The sequence below is a fragment of the Falco naumanni genome, chromosome 3, assembly GCF_017639655.2.
Source record: "Falco naumanni isolate bFalNau1 chromosome 3, bFalNau1.pat, whole genome shotgun sequence".
In the NCBI taxonomy this organism is placed as follows: domain Eukaryota; kingdom Metazoa; phylum Chordata; class Aves; order Falconiformes; family Falconidae; genus Falco; species Falco naumanni.
Window position 1 is genome coordinate 32,920,564 of NC_054056.1, and position 22,996 is coordinate 32,943,559.

The window sequence follows — 22,996 nt, forward strand, 5'->3', positions numbered from 1 at the left end:
TCTTAAGGAATACTAATTGCCAAGATGAGCAACTTAATTTTCCAACTTGCAAAGTCTCTGTTATTTGCACTTGCCATTTTTGATACAGGAACACCTGCAGGGAACAGTTATTTTTATGACTAGTTCTGCAGCACACCATAGGCAGGAGCTCAGACATGTCATAAGTTCCTATGTTTCTGCCTGAGGTGGATACTTATGTTTTATGTGCCTTTTTTCTTCTCCCAGGTTTTGATGGAAGAAGGAACCCGATATAAGATGATGGTGGGGACTGGGAAAATGGCCCAGCTCTAAAATCAGCGTGTGGAGTTTCTAGGACTTGTTCAAACACAACAGATGGAGCTGCCTGCCCTGATGGTAAATAGCAACTGCCTGGAAGTAAGCAAGTACAACAGATCCTGCATCTCTCAAATTTCCAAGATTTGTGGGACTACATGATGCACAACCCATGGAACAGGAAACAAAACTGTGAGATTTTAATATCCTTGAGAAGTCAAAGATAGTCTGCTTGTAGGGTTCCCCCCCCCCCCCCCCCCCCCCCCCCCGATGTTATCACCTTTCTTTCTTTTCTTCACTTCTTCAGTGGAACAAACAGTAAGCTTGTGAAGGCAGATAGCCCTTGTATCCTTTTTGCCTTTTAAATAGCAGTGATATAGCCCACATCCTGTGCACTTCCAAGATAAGGTTAGCAAGATAAGACTTAAAAGCACTACTATATTTTTGATGTTAATATTCTGGTGCTGTTATGGAGTAATAAAAAAGAAACCACAATAAACCCCTGTGTACGGCATGGTTCCCAAGTCTGCTTATATTGAGGGTATACCTAGAAACAAAGATCAGACCAACACAAACAAGGTTTTCTATCTATGCATAAATCTGGGAAGCTAAAGTTTATTAAGAGGGATTCACACTGAATTCCCAGACACCACCCTAGATGCAGTATACAGGAATCTTTTGTATATATCTCTGCCAATATGTTACGCTTGTTTGTTTTTAAACAGCTCCACAGAAAATCCCTTTCCAGTTCAAACAAAATAACTTTTATCTAAGAAAAAATAAGCTACCCTACCTAGGATTACTGAAACTCTGAGAAATCGAGAGCCGACAGCTTGGTAAGGTCAGTGTTCCAAGGCTGTGTTCCTGTGCTTACAGGTGAAGGGCAAAATACTATGTCTCTTTTGAAAGGTCTGTGCAGCACCAGATATTCACAGAAATTTTTGCATTGTATTCTCAAACAGAGAATTGTAAGACTGAAAGGCAGAATGAAGGATGAATAATTCAAAAAGGCAACCATGACCTCATTGGGCTAAAGTAATTTTAAGGAGATTCTTACCAGATCACACATGGTTAATTTTTCTTCCAGAATATTATGTTAATTTTTTTTATTATAATATTGTATCACCTTGGGATATTTTTTTTTCACAATCTATGGAGTTCTTCTTATTTACCTTTGGTTTAAATTTCATTGGTGGTGTTTTACATTGTGTAAATTAAGTTAGCATCCAGCATTTGCTTTCTCTGACCTGTTCAGTTATATTTCCTCCTTTATGAATCTCTGACTAATGTATTTACAGCAACACTACTCACAACACCACATGCCTGGTTGTACAGTCTGGTATTGGGTTAATCTGAGGGAGAGGCGAAGTTGACAACACTGCAAAGTGCAGCAGCAAATAGGGCTTATTAAAAAAAAAAAAAAGGCTTATAACTTGTGGGGGTTGTTTCAAGAAAATGGAGAAAAGCTTCACATTCAAAATGCAATTGTAACGAAAGAAACTGAAAAACAGACAGCCCAGGGTTCTTTGTGTCTTCTCTGCCTGACTCTACACCAGGTCTACCAGTGGGAGGATGATCTCCCTAATGGAACTGCTTACAAGCTCAGCTGGAAATAGGAAACCCAAGCTGCTCTAATGAGAAACAGTAACAAATACTTCAGGTGAAACTTCTCCACGGCATTTTGTCACAATTAAAATGTTTCTCAGGAGCAGCACAGTTTTAACCAATTTTCCAAGCAGACTTCTTGTTTGTCTTGAAAGTAATTTCCATTGACCAGAAACTCTGGCTGAAGCCATGGCTGTCAGGACTCCCAGTTTCCCAAGGTCTCCCCATAGCCATCCTGGGGACAACAGATGGGTTGGGCTGTCTGTGCATCCAAGTTATTTACTTATAGCTAGCCAAGTGAGCAGACAGATTGTAGTGCTGGTTGGGGAACCGTGTTAGACTGCTTAGGGAAAACTGGCAGTTTTGTCAGTGTTTGGACTTTCCTCTAAAGAAAACCCTAAAAAATTAAGATTTGTAAAAAAAATATGTTAAATATAATCTGTTAAATTATTTTCATTATTTCAATTTTATTGGCAAATTTTCATTTTGTGTTTAATTTACTCTGAGACTTAATTAGTACTGATTAATAGGCAATCAGAATTTAACCAGCAAGGTGGCGGTTCACATGAAGGTCTGTGAGTTCTCCTTCTCCACCCCAAATTTTTATCATTTTGTTCAATGCCTCAGTATTTTCCAGTTAGCCCGGATGAGAAATAAAGCAGCATTGGATGCAGTCTGCTATTTGGATCTCTGTTGCATTAACAGTGTTTATAGTATTTATTTGTTAATTTTATTTTATTTTTATTATTTGATTTTTTAGCAATTAGTTTTATTTTGAAGATGTCACAATCTTATTTTGAAGATACCACAATTCTTAGGTAAATCCTGGTGACCCACCACTTATTTTGCAAGCAGTTGAGGTACCCTTTAATCCTTCCTTGTTTTGATCATTTGAAAATTGTGTCACTGGCTTTAAATTGGTACCTTGAACATTCTGTACCATGTCAGGTGCCACACTTCAAAGTGAAAGGAACTTCTGATAGTTTTGACCGTGGGAGGTTTCTTTGACTACTTGCATATTTTTTGTGATCTTTATTATAAGAAAGTTTTAACTTGGAAATCAACTGTGAGCTTGTTATATAAAGGTGTTTTAGCTTGGAAATACCCTAGAGACAGGGTATTTTTCTTGATTAATAAATTTACCAAAAATTCTAGTGATGTAATTCTATTGTGCTGTGTCTTTTGGTGAAGGAAGCTAGGTTCTTCATAACTGTGATCTTGGTTCTTCTCTTCTGATGTCCTAGCTGCCTGAGCACCATGCTTTTAATCCTGAACTCTGCTTCCCACAATCTCTAGCACTTAACCAGCAATTTTATGAGCACTTATTTCATGTTACACTTGATGAGATAAAGGAAAAATTGCTCCAACCAGGAAAACTCCTTATTTTCCTCATTTAAGTTTTACGAAGTAAAAGTTTACTGAAATTGATTTTATTCAAATGAGGTCACAATAAATAAATAATAAAAAAGAGCAAAATACATTCAAGCTCCACATAATTGCATGGTATTTCTCAATGTCAGAGGCAAGCCTTCAGTTTGGGATCAAGGTATTGATTTATATCTACTGAGGATCTGGCCTAAAAAAAAAATATATGTAAATATGCCCATCAAGAAGTGGTGATCTCATAAGAAAATATTCTCTTGTGTTTATCAAGGCTGTAACTGTAGTAGGTTCTTAATGTCACACTTGGGAACTTTGTATTTAACATTTACTTTAATACTTAGACACCTTCTGTGCAATAAACCAGCTTGACAGGGGAAAAAATCTGTTTTAACACATTGGTGATATAATCCTTGTAAAGCAAACTTCTGTTAAGCAGAGGCTGCTAAGCATACAACAGGAAAAAAAGGAGGTAAAGAGAAAAGTTGGAAAATGTTGCCAAAATGACAGTAAATGTTAATGATCCGATCACAAAAATTGTCCTTCAAACTGGAGTGTGTAGTAAATAGTAATGAATAAATGTACTTGTCAGGAAGATTTGATTTGTCTAGCAAATCCTTACTGACATATACAGTCATTTACTACCATATAGCCTTTTGAAAATGCCATTCCAGCAGAGCATAAAAAAGGTTATTTAGATTAAGTATAGTAACAGGAGGAGCAGCATACTGAGTTCATTGGACTACAGGCACACTCATTTAATACCCAGTGCTCCATTATTCTGAATGAAGCTGTCCCTGGAAAAAAAAAAAAAAAAAAAAAAGAAACAGCATATAAAACCAGACATAATGGTTCAAAAAGAAAAATATGAGCTTCAGTGTAATGCTGTATACCATCAGTATTTACATTCAGTCTGTGAATGATAATTCTGGAAATGGCATAAAGGTATTAGATGGTGCAGAAACCATCACCACCACCCTGCCCCTCCCCCACTTCCTGACAGCAGTCCGTGAAAGCTCACAGTTTGCCTTTGTGAGTAACATTTGAAGTCAGAAACTCACCTTAAAAGGAAAAAAAAGTCAAAGCCAACTTTACATGTCACTCTTAGGTCTACCTTCCTCATTCAGGGGAATTACATGAGAGGACCACATTCTGCACTCAGCTGCACTTTGTCTTTCTTGAAACGATCTTTTAGCTGGTAAAAAAGCAGTGTCACTTTTGGGTCATTAAAGCAATGATAATATTTCATGATGTACTATTGGCTTCAGATTTAATGCCTGCATACTAGCTTTTATTTTTTCCACATCTTCTCTTAATTTTATTGCCATCTTGAGCCATCTTAGGTCTTTCTTTATTCAGTTTCTGCTGTTATAGGTTAACAGCTTCACATTCTCTTCCTTCAGCCCAGCCTTTTGTCAGGAGCAGTTCAAGCATGACAGACAGGTCAATCATTATTATGATTGCTTCCTTGCACATCGATAGTGCAGGTGTGACACAGGAAGAAACAAGGAACATCAAACTAAATCCAAATACAGAACCAGAGGAACGCATGTGCATGTAGACACCTGTACATGCACTCACACATGTGCACACACACACTCATATAGCTATGATATAAAGTGTAGTCCTTTCATATTTGTGAGCAGTACAATTGTACATTGCGATAAAAGGCATGTGCAGAATTCTCAGATGGCAGCATATAGATAAGACATGGCAATGCCAGGGGTTTTCTTTCTACCAAAGAGTAGTATATTGCTTTATTGTGTTCCTTTCCTGGAAGTGTACATTATAGTCTTCATTTCTTCAAGTGTATGTAGAACAGAGAGAAAACAAAAAGGCTATTGCACTGAACCATATTAACTGATAAGTAACATATGATCATGTTACTCAGGTCCCTGGGTCAGATGTCAAAACAAAATCTCTTCTCCCATCCACAAGGCTGGGGCAAAAATGTTTCAAACTGCCTAGCTTGTGTGACTCTTCATACGTTTTCTGCTCCACTCTGCCCAGCAGAATTCACAGGTGCTTACTGAGGCCCAGCCTTTTTGTCTAGGCAAACTAAGCGTCAGTTTATGCTCAAAGACTTCCCAGAACATGTAGGTAATTGCAGGTGCATATTCTGCTTGTGTCTAGGAGAAAAGCGTCATTGTTTGAACAGAGTATGTTGTCCAAGTGGTTCATCACTATCCCTTGCCTGAACAGTGGGAAACGGAGAACAACTCTCTACTTCCACCTTCACAAAAGGCAGTAGCTGAAATTATTTTGGGAGGTTAAGAAGGATTCCCTAGAAGTTTGCGTGAGCTCATTAACCCCACACCCCTTTTTCTTCTTTCTCTTTGCCTGGAGGCTTTTCCATTTTTTTAATCCAGGTGCACCTTTTTTGCTTTTCTGTAGAAGAAGCTGCGCTGGCATGCTTGTGGCAGAGCAGAATCATCAGATCACTTGAAAGGGCAGGAGGTGCAGAGGGAAGAGGAGGAACAGAGTAGCATGCTCTTTCTTCCTCCAGCTGCCTTTCCCCAGATCCTGCTCTGCTGTCATTCCAAGAATGAGGACCAGATAAATTGTTTTATGCTCTTATGAAGCCTTGAATAGGTATCATACTGTGGCAGTAGGACAACACATACATAATCTATTTGGAAGAGTTTAGTGTGTCTGTAGTTTACCTGCTCACAGGTTCCCTGTATAATTTATTGAAAGGTGGAGATCAGGTTTCTTTAAGATAGTTTTTCTTTAAACTGACTATGGAATCAGTTATTTAACAAAAAGCTGAAACTGAATAAAACTACAACCCCCCAAATCTGTTAATTGTTGGGGATTTTTTTTGGAGGAGCTAATAAAAATTACTCATTGAAACATTCTTTTTATTCAAAAACTCATTTATATGAAAAAGCAAAAAAAAAAAAAAATTCAAACAAAAGTACTTTGACTAGTTACAATCATAAACAAAGACTCATAGAAAGGTCTTTTATCTTGTGCATCTTCAGAAGCTAACCTAGGTAGGCTCAAATAAAGCCTCTCCTGGGCACGTGGGTATGTCTCCATGCATACTAGATAACCCACAGTGATGTCTCTGTCTCTGTGTCTCTTTCCTTTTTTCTCTCCCTCTGTGTTCATAGCAGTATGTTTTCCTTGGATGCTCCACTGTAAAGCTGAATTATGTGTTTATGCACAGCAAAGCATTCTAGGTTCACAATCCGAGCTTAACTGAAGGAACGGAGGTTGGCTGAATGTTTCTGGTATGAAATTTCCTGAAGAGGTGCATACAACTTATTTTGGACTAACAAGGTTACTCAGGATTCTCCCTTTCCAATGACAAAAATGTCAGGTGACACATTTATCATATTGCCACCTCTAGTCTGAGTGAGAGAGGCGTAGTTAACAGGCGGATCCAAAGCCCACTGAGGTAAAAAAGAGCTTTTGCACTGTTCAGAGCCAGTGGGATTGGGCCAGTAACTGAAGAACTGTATTTGCACTCTGTCCTTATCACCTTTTTGCAGGACTATGAATCACCATTTCAGTCTCCTCTTCAAACCAAAATAGTTGCTACTGGAAAGCTACATACAGCCATAAAGAATCCTGTCCTCATATGTCCCAAATCAATAAATAACTCACTTCTAATTGAAATTATAGAAAAGGTTTTGGTCTTGAACTGCCCATTGTGAGAATACAAAACACAAAATCTTATTAAATTATTAAGCAGAAACAGATCCTTTTAAATTCCCTGTTTAGTACTCACGGTATGATGCAAAAGCCTTATTTCCCTTTAATTGGCTTATCTATAAAAATGATAATTTTCAGACAGTTGGTAGCAAAATCCCTCAGGACTTCAGGAAGCATAATTTCCTTTTTAAAATTCTCTACATTTATTAATGAACTTGACAAATAACACTTAAAATTGCTTGGTAGGTTTTCTCTCCTGTGTATTGTACTCTCTACTGAGTTTCATGGTGAACTTCAAGCAGTTCTTCGTAATTTTTACCTTCAGGCCATGTTTCCCAAGTGCTAACCTGGATAATCACTGTTAAATCCTGCCCATTAAATGTTCATAAGAAGATATGGCAGTTTGCAGATCACATGGACTTCACCAAGGCCAGCACATGGGAAGGGAGTGGTGGGTTGAGGGGAAAAAGACATGCTCACCCTGTTTTTCATCAACATGCTTTTAAAGTCTGTGCTTCCTTACTTCCATATTAAAAGAGACCAACTGTATTAATTTCAGCCTTGCCAACCCAGTTTACATTAAGGGAAACCGGAAGGTGTAAAAGCAGATTCTCAGTCAACTCTTATCTGCTAGGCCATACTTTTTGCTCTGTCATTTCCACAAGATCCAGTAAAATAGGGCCTAGGTTTGTCATTGGACTCTTCAGTAGCAGCACAATGCAAATAAAAGACGTTAACTGCAACTTGGAAGGCACAGCCTGGTCACATATTCTATAAATACGTGAAGAAAACTGGCAAGAACTGAGAGTTTTTCTTTGCAAGCTGATAGATCATTTGTTCTAATGAAAGAAAGAAGAAAATATTTTTTGCACACGTGGACTCAGTTTAAAACCAAGAAATTTATACTTACTTCTCCTCAACAGAGTGTTATTCAGAAACCATTTAATACTTCAGGTATAAAATGGAACACAGGGCATTATAGGGCCCAGCTGACTGATAACACAAACTCCTCACACATAAATGCCAGGTTTTTTTCTGTTATCTTATGTAGAACTTCCTTAAGTTTGTCCACCAGAGGAAATAATCTTAAAGATTTATAATATACGGCACTCTATCATTTCAGTCTTTGCTTTTTCATTGAAGACTGTGACAGGGACACCCACTCAACTGAGATACTTACCCTTTGAAAAGTGATCTAAGACTTCATGTAAATCCTAAATCTGAAGTTATAGCTTATTTGTCCTCTACCTGCTTAGGTAATTTTTTATTTGGTAACCTTGAAACAAAAGCTGCCATGTGGTTATTAATAGCTCTTTATTAAACCTTGGCAGACGATGAGTGCATTGGTGACTTGGAGGGCAGACACCCTCAGTCTGGAGTAAATGAGATCAGAAAATGTTGCCCAAGTGATATCAAAGAACTTCCTACCTTCTCAAACATCCTTCTCTTTTCAGGAGAAGGCTGCAGAACCCTAAATGTATATGTGTTTCATAGGAAATTTTCCATTACAGTAAGGCAGGATTGGTAACTTTGACTGAGATGAATGGCATCCAGGGAGGATTTGACTACTGGCTAGGGGGGAGACTGGGACCTGCGAAGATTGTGGTGAAGATCTGGAAATGCTGGCAGATGACAAGAGGATGTGGTAGGCTGTGTCAGAAGCACACCAGCATGAAGGGAAGAGTGCAGAAATTTTGCAGCTAGACTGTGTTGTTTTGCAACATAGTTTTGCAAAGGTAGTTTTAAGGGATGCAGTAGCACTAGTTAGGGATCATTCCAATGTGCTACGTTCAGATGAAACAGCGCTTACAGTTTTCAGCCTGCATAAGACTCCCCCTGGCCTATCAGGTCTTGCGAAAAGAAACCCTGTCCCAAGCTGCAAACACTCCAGATAGGTAAAGAGGAAAGAAGGAGAAGGAAGAGAACTGCAAGATGCTCATACAGTGAACAGAATGTGAGTCCTTCATCTCGGTCAGGTAAGGTTTTCAACGTTAGTTTTACAGGTCTGCTTTTACTTTCCTCAGAATAAGACTCATTCAGTTTGCTATGTGACATGCTGACCTTAATTTCTAATTCAGGATCACTTTGTGAAAGCCAAGCCTGCAGTCATATCTGTGTTTGAGGGAAAGGTGAAATACGACAGAGGTGTATTTCAGCATAACTGGTTTAACTAGCCAATTGTTTGAAAAAAGTAAAAATTTGAAAAAAGGGAAAAGTAAAGGGGAAAAACAAAAAAGCTTTTTATTTGCAATTAACTTCTGCCAATATAAATCAAGAGCAGCATCACTGCAGCAAATGGAATTATAATGATGTAAAACCAAAAAATGCAAAGGGGGAATAATTCAAGTCGTGCTAACAGCCTGGATTTATGGTTTGTGGCTGTAGAAAGAATGCAAATGTGTGATTTTTCTGCTTTTTTTCTCTAACGGATCAAAGAAGAGATATTTATAAATACAACAGGAATTTAAAATGGAACAGTATTATTTTATTTTATTTTATTTTATTTTATTTTATTTTATTTTATTTTATTTTATTTTATTTTATTTTATTTTATTTTATTTTATTTTATTTATTACTGCTTTAGTAAATTACAATTAAAAATACAGATCATTTGACATCATATATGCCCCTGTTCCCTTAATTGCTAGTTGGGGTTTTTTTTATTAGTCTATAATTTCATTCTTATTATTCATGTCATATAATCCTTAAGCATATTTTAAAAGACTGGTGTGGACCTGACCAAGCAGGTGGAAGCTGCAGAAAACTGAAATCTAGAACCCAAGTATCTTCTTTTGTATATGGGCAGATACTTCTAGATTGCAAAGAAGAGCTTTACTGCAAAACAGGAAATGTGCTCATAGAAGCAAGATACAAAACAGTGATGTTACAGTAATCAATGCATCTAGTTTTCTAAATTTGAAAACTTTGCTACTGAATCATACTGATAAATAAATGAGGGCTGATTATCATCTATGCATTACCACCCTTGTATGATCATCTGTTGTGGGAATTCCATTAGCAACATTTAACACAGAGCAAACCCAAAATTCATCCAGCACAAAGTTTGATCTCTTACCTATGGCACTGTTAGAAAATCATCTGTGCCAACAGACCTAGACGGTCAGGTGTGTCATGACATTTTTTCTGTTTTTTCACTGACTGAATGATCATGTTAGTATTGCAAGTATTAATATTATAATTCACTTTTATACTGCCAGTGCTTATCGAGCTTCACTATAAAATAAGGTGCAAACAAAGCAACACTGATCTTATTTCAAATATGGGCAAATATTTGCAGAAACTATTTTGCATTATTTTTCTCCTCTATTCAGCATTCTCCATTCCCAGTGGTATGATGAGAGTTTGAAACACAGAGTGTCTCCCAGAGGTGCTCAGCAATTTGCAAGAACAGCCCCACAGCTAATATCTCTTTGGTTCAACAGTTTCAAAATAAATTAAAATATTTCTGGTTTCTACTGGCACTGATAGAGATTGAATAGGCAGCAGTTATTTCAGCAACTTAATTAGGGTAGCCCATTTTGCTGAGTTTTGCTCCTTTGAGGTGGACAAGTTCATCAATGCATTATTTTAATGGTTGAAATGACTGTCCATCAATAGTTAAAAGAAAAAAGAAAAAAAAAAAAGGACAAGGATACTCTAAATAATCCTTTTGTAGCCTGATTGACTGTAAAAAAATTCTGCTTAAACTGTCACTCAGCTACATTTAGCATACAGGCTGTCAACTTTGTGCAGTGAACATTTCGCTGCAAAAAAATGGTGCATGTTCTAATTACTGGCAACGATTGATTATCCTGGTGGACTAGATATCTAATGCAAGATATTACAGGGAATGTATATGATTCAGCTCTAAATAAAACTTTATTTTACTGATTGTTTCAGAAAAGTCATCATGACAAGACTGGGTAGTTAAATACAGGCATGTTGGTATGATTTCTGACACTTAACGTGCAAAGGATTACAGACTATGACTATAAAGAATTAGAGGATGTTCCACAAAAAATTATGCCCTGACTCATAGCTATCAGAATGAAGGCATCAAGGTGATGTAAGTGGTATTGTAATGCTGAAAAAACAAAATATAGACATATTTTAAGAGAAAAGAAATGTCATAGCAGTGTGATTACTGCTTTCTTTTTTTTTTTTAAAAAAAATAATGATATCAAATCTTATAGTTTTCCAGAGCTTTGTGCATCCTATACAGTCCTTTCCCCCTTTCATGTAAACCTGCAGGGATAACAGAGGTCACAGTTTTGGAGTTTTCTTTAGAAAAAAAAGTTAATTTCTGCATTAAACAAATCTCAGTGTAATGTTTCTCTAAACATGCCCCAAACTTCTTGTGATTGAGCAGGTCTTCATATGTTTCTGTTGAAAGCTGAAGTAAAATGTACTATGAATAGAATGGGGTAAATACTTTAGCCAACAAATCTACTGGTTTTACTTACTGCATGCTTATGGCAACTCAGAACTGTCTTTGTGTTTGTTATCAGAATTTCCCCATCTTTTTTTTTTTTGCTGGATTTGTTTGTCTTCATTGGGTTTTTGGTGAAAAGATTGATGTTGATGTCTACAGTATCCAACATTTAGATGTTGGTTAGTTATGACTGACTGATCAGATAAATTACATAGTTTTCAGTTTCTCTGGTGTGATGAGTCACTTTGTATAAATACTAACAACTAAATCTATTAGTATGTATACAAATAACTAACTGACAAATACATTCTAAGTATAAACTTATGAAATTGCTTACCTTTTTATGATGAAGATCTAGTGCTCTAATTTCAAGCCCACAAATACTAAAAGCACTGTGTTTCCATTGCAAACAGGACTCTCTGTCTTATTGATGCTTTTTCCTTTGGTGTAAATTCCCAAATCCAGGTGCAGAGACCTGAAGTATCATAATAATATTTTTATTCACAACCCTTGCAATGAGATATTCAAAATGTCTTCTCCAAAGCCTATTAACAGAGGTCTTAATTGTGACCTACTCAAGAATTAATCCAGCTATTAAAATTACTATAATATTTGCCTGTTTAATAAAGCACTCTTGAGGTTAATAACCTGCAAATCTGACCTACTCATCATTAGCATCACTGCTATTTTTTAAATAAATTTGCAGAGTTTATTTTTTTCTTCCAAAGGGAAGATTTGGTAGCATTTTGTTTATAATGCGGTGCTTAAATGAGCTTCTTTACAGGAATGAATCTTGTATCTATTTAAAGATAACGTTCCAAGTATTGTGGTAAATGTAAACTTTGCAAGAATATCATGTGAGGAATAAAAAGCAGATTATCTGCAGAAAAATGGCTCCCAGAGGGAAGCAGAAATAGCACAGCTTGAAACGCCTTGTGCTTTGTAATGTCCTTAGCCACCAGCAAGGCAAGTGTCCTGTAGAATAGACAAATGCCTGATTTCATAGTGTATACAAGGATGTAGTGCCGGAGGATTTGCTGGGTAAATATGAAAACAGAAGCGTGTACTGGTTCTGCTCTCACAGCACTCCTATTGGCACAGGATTTCAGGGGAATAATCCCAACTGGGCTCTCAATAAATAAGAGCAATGAATTATGTTTTTGCTTAAGCCCGTAAGTTGAGGGTAGAAGGATGGAGGGAAAGAAAGACCACACTTTACTCTGAGGAAATCAGTACAAATTTTGCCCACAAAGTTGGGAAACCAGGATTTTACTCTAGTTACTCGAACTGAAGCCAACTGGGAACTCTACCAGAGCCGTTATACAGCTTCCCCTGAGGGGTGACCCCTTAAACTTTCACTTTTTCTTTCCTTCTGTTCTCCTTCCTCAATTTATTCTGGTGGGATCAGCCATAAACAGTAAAACTAGCTACCTTCTCATTTATAGTGAAGGCCATTACAGAAGAATATTCAGTTATTATTGATAGCTATTGACCTAAGTTTAGTAAATGACTTGCCGGAAAAGCTTTGCCTTGACCCACTTAGAAGATACTGTCTACAGAAGCCAAGCTAGATGAGTACTAACTTAACTTTAAACTTTTAGTTGCTTACAGCAGTGAAAACTGACAACTTCAGAAAGGCAGCATGCTTTGCCCAGATGTAAATCATCAGGAAAGTTTCACGTCAAGACAGGGTAAGGGCTCTCACATAGCAGCACTCTGCTTTATCCTCTATGACGTTCAAACGTACTTTTTTTAATAGGATTGGCTCAAATACTTCATAATTAAAAATTTGTTACTTGCTAAAAATTTCATTCCAGATAAGTATGTTTTATACCAATATGAGAAGTATATAAGGTGTACAGTATCTTGGGAAGCCACTGAGGCTAAATACTGGTAGATTAAATTAAGACTTACCAGTTTTTAAGAGGACTTGCTCAGAGAGAGAGAGAGAAAGAGTTTTGCACAACTATATACACCCAGCGATGTAGGATTTGGTTTGTTACTGCTTTTTATTTTGCATGATATTTTCTTATGCCAAGCTAAATAAGATATAAATTCTACTAAATGTTACCAATTTGAAAAAGTTGTATTTTATATACTTCACTAGTATACATGTTCTTATGAGCTACAGAGGAATTGTGACTGCAGTCCATTAAATGCATGCCATTAGCTTCACTGTCATAAAACATGCTGAAAAGCAATGAAGCATTATGAATACCTATGATGAAGGAGATAACAAACACAAATTCCCACTATTATTACAAGAAAGGCAGGAGAAAAACTATTGCTAACAAAATGCAAATAAACAAACCCAATCATATATTTTATAGTTGAAGCAAAAATAAAGCTTTAGGAATTTCTGCCAGGGAAATTGAAATGCATGCAACCCAATAACAAGCTGATGAAATTCTCATACAGTGACAGAAGATTCTCTGTAATGACTCTAGCCCAACCTTCTAAGCAGGACTTCCAGCTTCGCCAGTTTGAAGTCTAAATGTCTCCAGTAATTACTCAAAATTAGGGTCAACTTAATAATGGTAATCCTCAAATAATAGATTACCAGTAGGCTGAGCAAGAAAGAACATGGCAGGCTTTTAGTTTGCATTGTTTCAGCATTTTATAGAGCAATCCCTAGTGCTTATGGAAAGATTTCAACATAAACAAAAGAAACCACAGCATGTTACATGGCTGTTACTAGTTGGGTAAGATGAAGAAAACTAATGGGACTAAATCCTCATGATATGGTTAAAGTTGCAGAACTTAAGGCATTTTGCTCTCTAGATGGAGGAAATCTTTGGTTTCACATGAAGGGGTATAACATTAGTCCTGAAAGGTCCTTTTTATTGCTCCTGCTTGGTTCAGTAGGAGGCATAGACCTATAAACTAACATTTGTATTTAATTTCATAAGTTTACCTTGGCAGCTTTTAGTTAAAATGTATAAAATTATGTAATTTAGACATTTGGGGGTGTAGACAACATATGTGACATGCAGCAATGTAAACATTTTCCATTGCTTTATGAGTATAGAATGAAGAAAAGAATTGTAAATCCCAAGTTTATTAAACATATATATATACTCTGTGACATTTGATATACTTAGATTTTAGTTTAATCACTTTTAAAGACAACATTACCATTTTAGGTAATGTTCAATGGGTTTATATAAAGAAAAATCAGAGATTAATATGTCTCAAAGTCAAAAGTTTGCAGAGATAAAGGTAGAAAGAAATAAAAAGAAAACATAAATAAACAGAGCAGACAAAACCACAAAAACCTGAAGGGTGAGTGGATGGAAGGGAGAAGGAGGATGAAAAAGCTAATTTTGGAAAGGAAAATACTTTGTTTAAGCTTAATGTAAATCTCAGTGTCCAGCTCAATAACATCACAGATATTAAGCATACAAAGGAACTGTGGTAAAAGTGAAGTTCATTCACAACTTCAGCTTTGAGTAGTGTTTTCCTTAATGTAATGGGTGAATGGAGCAGACACCTCCACTTCTCTGACTTTTATTCTTCAGTTTGTGCTGAACTTCATCTGTACAAGTTGCAAAAGCTTGGCCCATATCATAGATCAGGGAGGTTTGCACTGGTGACTTTGAGTGAAACAAGGACAAAGAAAATTAATAGTTATTTAATTTCTTGTGTAGGTTACAGGGAGTCATTTTTTGTTTAAATTTTAAACTAAATGATTGGGAGTTTGGTAATTTCAGATCTATTTATTTTCAAATCTATTTAGGCTGTCTCCAGCTGGGAAAAATCAGTTCTTCTGTGGAGGGCTAAATACTTTTCACTGTGCTTAGGGATGGATGAAGAGTATCATGGAAGTCACTAAAGTATTTACAGTCATCCCTATTATTATTCTTATAATCAGTATGACATTTTTTTACATTTCAGTTTTGGGCTTGAACTCTTTTATATGTCAAAATTTAATAGGGCACTTTTTCATATTGTTTTTATATTTTACATTATTTCTTTAAACTTTTTAGGGAGATTTGGAACTAAATTCAGTAAAGAATAAAACAAGTCCATACTTACACTTATTGAAAACAAAGCTGTATTAAAAATTATGAGTGAGAATTTTCAGAAGTCTTTACAGGCTTTAGTTATCTATTATAAATTTAAAAAGAGATGAGTGCCAAAGACTCTCAGACCCTCCTTGAAGAACTTACCTTTTAAAATCCTCTTGAAGGCCAGAAATAAGTCAAAGAAAATACTCAACGCCTTTGCCACAGATCTAAACAGACCTATTGTTACCTTCATGCCCATCACATGCAATACTTTTCACTGCTTTATGCAAGAAACACTGGAGAAAAAGGAAGATGACATCAGACTTTTTGGAGAAAACTTCTCCAAAAAAGGTGTGAATTGGGGCCTGGTTTTTTTATTCATTAATAGGTACAGGATGTTTTAAATATTTTGTAAAATGTGATCAAATATTTCTTAAGTTTATACAGTGTTGGGATTGTATCTGAACTAGGGTTTTGGCAACTAGAGAAAACACCTGTCATTTTCTGAATTTGTTCTAACTGGCTTACCATTTGTTCTCCTTCATTGCCTTCAGAATATCTTTTACCTTCCTAGAATGATGTACCCAACCCTTTAACTACCATGAAAGGATTTATGTTCAGATTTGAGCTGTACACCATTCCATATTAAAAAGTTCCAAAATGCCTGAAATGCCACAGACAACCTTTAGCTGAGGTTTAGCGTTAGGGACTTTAGCATGCTCTGAGGTGCCAGGAAACATGACCACATCAGCTTCTGAAGCTGATTCCAGACAGATTTGCCAGGTCTACTGATGTATTTTGTGATTGTGCTTAGCTGGGAATGAAGCCCTCCAACAGATGGAACGTGTTCCCTTTGTTCCTTCCAGTACCAAAGTATTTCCAGTCAACAAACCAATACATATTTATAAATGGCTTAAAATCACAACTCCTTTGCATGGTAGACAAAGGCTCATTACTCAAGATTTGATTCCAGTAGTAGCACAAGTTCACAGGCAGGAAAAAGATGCATGCTGCCATAACTAAAGGATTTGCCTGCCCCACCTCTCTTTCAGGTGGACTGAAGCAAGACAAGAAATTACATTGCCTAGTAAATCTTCTCATGAGGATCTTAATGCATTGGCAATCAACAAAAAAAAGAAAAAAAAAAGGTGTTTCTTCTCAGTGATCACAGTGATTACAATTTATAATGGCAGTAAGACAGGGAGCAGGAAATGGAATGAGCAGAAGTATCTCTTCAGTGGGGCAGACAGTGAAAAGTTTCCATGTATTTCCACCTTCCTCTACCTAATACTTGTTATTTCCAGGATTATGTACTTGTCTGGACTGTGTATCTAAAAGGTTTTTATGATATGCAGAACTGACAACCCCAATACATTTATTGACTCATTTTGCAGAAGTATCTTGCTGTTTTTTTACGAAAATGATATAGACATTTTACTTGATTACATGTACTCCTTATTTTCAAAGGTAAGTGCTTAAGACTTTAAAGAATGAACCAAATCCTACTGTAATCAATGGGAGTCTTTTCTTCTACTTCAATAGACCTCAGATCAGTGTCTCAGATTTTTTGAAATGGGAGGGGAAAAAAGAAGAAAAAAAGGAAAGCATAGTTTCTTCCTCTCAAGCCACAAAGGTCAGTTGTTTTAAAAATGGGATTAAGTCAGCTTTCTTAAGTTTAGGAACATACTTGCATGTTTTCCATTCCATCACACACTTCACGGTTACCATGAGACTTGTTAGAGTATGCAAGGATACAAAATACCCATTTGTGATGAAAAAAAGTGTATTGTGGCTTTTTTTTAACATTGGTTTATGGATACAGTTGAAAATTGGGCACAGATTTACCATCAAATGAGCTTCCCAGAAGACATATTAATTGGAACCACAAATTTAAGTGGGCAATATAAAATACATGCTGTAATCCAAATCTGAATTCATAATAGGAACTGTTTTCACTGTAGAAACTGGAATCTAAGAGTGCAGCCAGTTCTGTTAGAGAACTTAAATTTATTTTATAGCTTGCAGTGATCAAACTCTCAGTTCATGTAAAGCATTGCAATTTCATAGATTTTAGTGGAGTTATGCAGCTTATACTATCCAAAGATCTCACTTAAAAGTGTGTCCACTAAAAGTGGCACAGGTTTCAAGGACTGACTACTGTGAAAAATAGCTCTAAGAAATTTTTCAGTAATTCATTCAGAATACTGAATGCACCAAAATGCTATATTTTGCTAGCAAATTATAAAATGTTCCTTTTGCCTATTGTCTGTATTGATATAGACATGAGCTCATAATTAATTTCTTGAAGTGGTTCAACCCATGTCTTAAAGATGTATCTTAGATGTTCTGCTGTCAGGGTTATGCTTGTATCCCTTCAGAGGTGATGATGTTCTCTAAGTATCACGTTTTTGGTAGCCATTGTTATTACTGTTACCAGGAGAGCTAATAAAACTGGCAAGTGGGCAGAGCTCAGCCTCTTTAATCTATTGCCTATTGATCACTCACATCCCTTGTTCTTGTCTCTTCTCGGACAGGCCTTGACAACTTGCTTGAAGAGAAAATTATTTCAGTTTTTATGCGGACTTATCTAAGTCCCAGGGGCAGTGCTTGTGGTGGTGGACTTGTTTTTGAAGGGAGCTATTTTTGTTCCACTAATGAAGGTGCCCATAGCCCCTCAGACTGCAAGTCTTTCTTTGCAATACGTGTTTCATTGACATGGTCTGTCAGATCACATGGTGACAGATCAGGGGGCCCAGTTCGATGCCTGGATCTGGAAGAGGTTTATGGGCCTACGGGGGGTGCAACTCTCTCTTCCCACCCTGCATCACCTGCAATCAAATGGTTGTACAGAGTGGGTGAACAGATCCTGTAGCATTATCCTCTTCTTTAGTTGCCACCAGTATGACTGGATAATTCTGTTCTTGTTGGCAGAATTTGCCTATAACAGTAGTGTCCACCCTTCCCCACAGCAGACCTCTCTTTACACACAGTATGGTGTGTGTCATCCCTGTGGCCACCCATCTACTCTCTCAGCTGTCCAGAAGTTTTCCCCTGAGGATTCATTTGAGTGTCTGCAACATCTACATTAGTTTCTTCAAGAGCACCTGGAAAGAGCAGGGGTTGATTACATAGTCTGTTCAGATAGATGTAGGCAACCAGCACAGGACTTTGTGGCTGGGGACTATGTTTGGTCATCTGGTGAACACGTTTGTTCAGTTCATCCCTCTAAACTTGGAGCACCGTTACCTGGACCCATATAAAATGGCCTCGGTTAGTCTGGTTGTATTTCACTTGTAGCTTCCATGTCTCTCCAGACTTACACTGTTGCTCATGTCTCCATGTTAAACCTGTTGAACTAGATCCCTTCCAGCCACAACCTCAACTTCTGCCTCCACTTATGGTCTAAGGCTGGAGGGAATATTGTGGCTGGGTTATTTTGGATCCTGGGATATACCCAGATATCCTGCAGTATTTGATTAATTGAGCAGGGTACGGTCTGGAGGATCATGCCTATGTCGGAGGTGCATGCCCTACGAAAGGTTTGAGCTACTCAGGCTTGTTATCCTGCTAAATCAGGTCCACCAGAGGGTGTGAGGGCACATTATGGGTAAGGGGTGTGTGTGTGTGGGTTATGCTTGCATCCCTGCAACAGAGATGGTGTTCTGTAAATATTATGACTTTGGTAGCCATTTATTGTTGCTGTTCTCTGTCTGCTCTATTAGGAGAGCTAATAAAACCAAGAAGTAGGCAGAGCTCAGCCTCTTCAAACTACTGACTGTTAAAGAGTTCATGCGCCATGTTCCTGTCCTTTGTCTTGGGACTACCCTGGCTCCTGCCTATTAGTTATGACTATCCTTTAGACTATATCATTAGTCTGTGGGCATCTAATAATACAGTATTAGTTCTACTCCTGATATGTGGAGATAAAGAAACAAAGAAACCGGCCAAACTTTTTTTTTTTCAGCATTCAGTAACATAACTTAGAACACAATGAGATCACAATCTAGTCTTCAGCATTTGTATCTTGCTAGAAGACATGTAGAGAGGCAGCAATAACTAGGCCCTTTTCCCATTAAAATCTATGTAGCATAGGGAAAACCATTCTGAAAGGAAAATTAAGAAATTTGTCTGAATTCTTCCTTAGTAGCCTGCTCAGAAAAAAAATGAGGCATGCTCAGCGAGCCTTTTAATGCATTACTGAATGAGGCCCCATCTGGTTGCTCAAGTGATAGTTTTCATCCCCGACAGATTCCCCAGCGTGGCTGTACCACAAGCCATGCTGCTACAAGAAGCAACAGCAATAGAATGTGTATAATAATAATAATGAGAAGAAAATGTATTTCATGAGGGAACTAGCTGAATGTATAAGCAATGAAGACTCAGTAGACATCCATAGTGTACTGCAGCTTTTCCCTGTGAGGATTTTAGCAACACTTACATAGAGTCAGGGCTATGCTATTACTGTTATACATCAAGACTTTATAGTTTAAAAACAGGGGTTTGTGCTTTATAATTTTAACTACAGTTTGCTTGGGGGTTGGCAAGAAAGGAGTAAGTTGTTTTGCTGTATTAAGGATCAATATTTGGATCAATAAAATTCCTTTTAAAAAATCACACACTTGTTTTGTTCATAGGAAAACAATTTATTGTTGGCTTTGTTACCTCACCATGCTTACAATTACCTGGAACTGAGAAATTAGTCGCTAGGATCACTTGCTGTTTAGTATCTTTGTAACTGACAGTGCAATGCTGCCCCATTCAGTTCTAAAAACACCTGCCTTTTTTTTTTTTTTTTTTTTTTTTTTAATATTGGGGTTTTTTTCCTTGCACCACATATGTTTTGTAGCTATATGATTTGAGAACAAGTTGGCACCACTGTGGGCTTTAGTACTGACTTCAGTGGGACCACAACTGGGATCCGTACAGATCTTTCTGTTGGCTTGAATAGACTTTAGATGATGGTCCCTGGTTTCAGGTTATATTCAGCTGTCAGTCGTGAGTTAAAATGAAATAACATGACTCCCTCAGGTGAGAAAGAACAGAATCATGTTTTTCTTGTGTCTGCACTATACCCATTGACAATGCCTAGTTGATACATCTTTTTTGTATTTCTTGTAAAAGAAAGGCATTCCTTTTCAAAGGCAGCCCTTCCATAACCTTGAACTTTTTTATATATTACTTATACTGTATCAAAACTGTTATATCATAAATTATGAAGAGCTATAGAACTTCACAGAAGTTATGCTTTGCATGTCTTGGCAAAGTATAAAGAAAATTAACTGAGTGTTTTCTTTGTAGAAGGTTCCTTAGTTGCACACCACTTCCTATTCTATAATTTTATTTCTCCTCTTCCTTGGAGAGGAAGGGCATATTTTGCAGTTTTCACAAGGGCATCACAAATGGTCTAATCTACTTGAGTATTCTACCACTTGAGATAAACAATAAACTTGAAGTATAGCTCACACGAGGAATATAAGCATTTCATAACAAAACATTTTTCAGTTCTGGTTCAAAAATAAAAGAAACCTGTTTCTTATGTGGTCAACTCTCCTGCAGAAAGTGGGTAATTTTACCACATACATACTGTATATACATTTAAAAAATAACACAATTCCAAGCTTTCATGGAGAAACAGTTTTTACAATCTGTGTTCAGTTAAAAGTAGTGAAGGTAATTTAACAGCAAAGAGCTCTTATATTCATTAAAAGAAATTCAGCTAACTTCCTAAGAGAAGGGGCATTACAGGCAGTCAGCTCCTGAGGGTTTTTCTGTCCTTGTCTCAGGATACAGAATACTGAGCATAATCAGCAGGGACAGTCAATCTGCTTTTAAATGTCTTAAAAGACCAGAAGTGGGAAATAGTCAGACACTACTCTAGTATAGTATGACTTAGAAAATTTAAGTCAATCTTTATATTTATTAAGATACATACAATTTGTTTATTGGGGTTTCTTATTTTTGCATTTCTAGAGATATTACAACTTTTTACATTTGTAATTTACAGCCTGACAACCCAGCTTCATTTGATTTGTCAGCTGAATTGTGTTTCAGGAGACTCTCAATATTTCTGGCAAGCTGAAGTTTGATAGAGTTAAAAACAAAATAACAAACTTGAAAAATCAGTTCTTGACTACAACAATCCAGTTCAATTTGCAGCATCTGGAAAGAAAATCAAAACCTTCCTGGGAAGAATTAGCACAGCAATAATGAGCATAACAGTAAAGCATAATGCATAATAAGACATGCTTTGGTCTTGTGTCATTGAGCATTATCTTCACTTCAAAGATAATGTGTAAGTAACAGTATCTTTTTCCACATATCACTAACCTTTAAAAAGTGTGCATGCAACTTTAGATTTTCCCTGACCATCTGGCTACTGAAATCTCTCGTAATAGAGACAATGAAATCTAAGCCATGGCAAATTTCCATCTAAAGTCTTGTGGGACCAAAACTTCAAAGCTGCTTCATAAATGCTGCCACTGTTTCATATCTATTTCTTTCCATGACAGCACTGCAGGGCTCAACATTAACCTCTCATTCTTTTTCATTGGTACCCATCACCTAAAGGACATTCTGATTGGATTGTCTGGTGTTTGATGTATGACAAGATGCTATCTTTCTGGGGTCAGAAAACTTGGTTCTGCTTTTAAAACCACAAAGAACTCCTTAAAGTCAGCTTCACATGTATGTTGTATTTATTTTTATTTAGATGATCCCAGATGCTGTGAATCACTACCTATTGTCATGGAAAATTAGAATATTCAAATTTTTGTCTCATAAAACTTCAAATCCATGCCTTCTGCCTCAAGATATTATAGCAAAAATTTAATGTCAAGATCTGGCCTAATCCCTTTAAATTATTTAGATGAATTAAGACAATCTGTTCAATATCCAGGGGTATGCTACAGGCAAAATGTCCAGTTGGATGTCAAGTAGTAGACAAAAGTCACTGGCTTATGAATAGTTCCTTTCATTCATGAGTCTACAAACATCTTAAAAAAACCCCAAACAATGGTAGACATCATTTTACAGCTGGAGAAACTAAAGTCTGAAGGTAAGTGCCCTACTCGCTGTTACACTACAGGAGAGGTGCAGGCCTGGAAACAGAAACCAGAGCTGGACTTAAGTAATTTCTTGGATCTGATGTAGAAAATATTATAGCAAGTACTAAATTTAAAAGTTGTAATAACTTTACTTAGCTTACTGGCATTTGCTTAAATTGTATGGGAGGAGAGGTAATTTCAAAAGGTTTCATCAAATTTCAAAAATTTCATCTATAGAGTTTTGTAAAAGAATTTTGAGTTACCATGGTCTCTCATCATAAAGATGCAATTTGTAATCTACTGCAGCTTTTCAGAATTGCTTCTGTTACACCCGCTACAGAGTATTCAGTTCAGGGACAAATCACAGCCTCAGAAATCACTCCTGGGAAACTCTCCTCATGCCCTACTGTTTGACAGCACAATCCATTACCAAGCGGACAGACCTGTTCATCTACTATGAAGCAAAATAGGAACCTCAATACCAGGTACCAGGCTATGAAATAATGAGAAACACAAGAAACTGAGGTGAACTGAAATAAGTTTCTTCAGCCAATAACCAGACTTGATGAGAAAAATGAGCTCCAAGAAAAAGATTC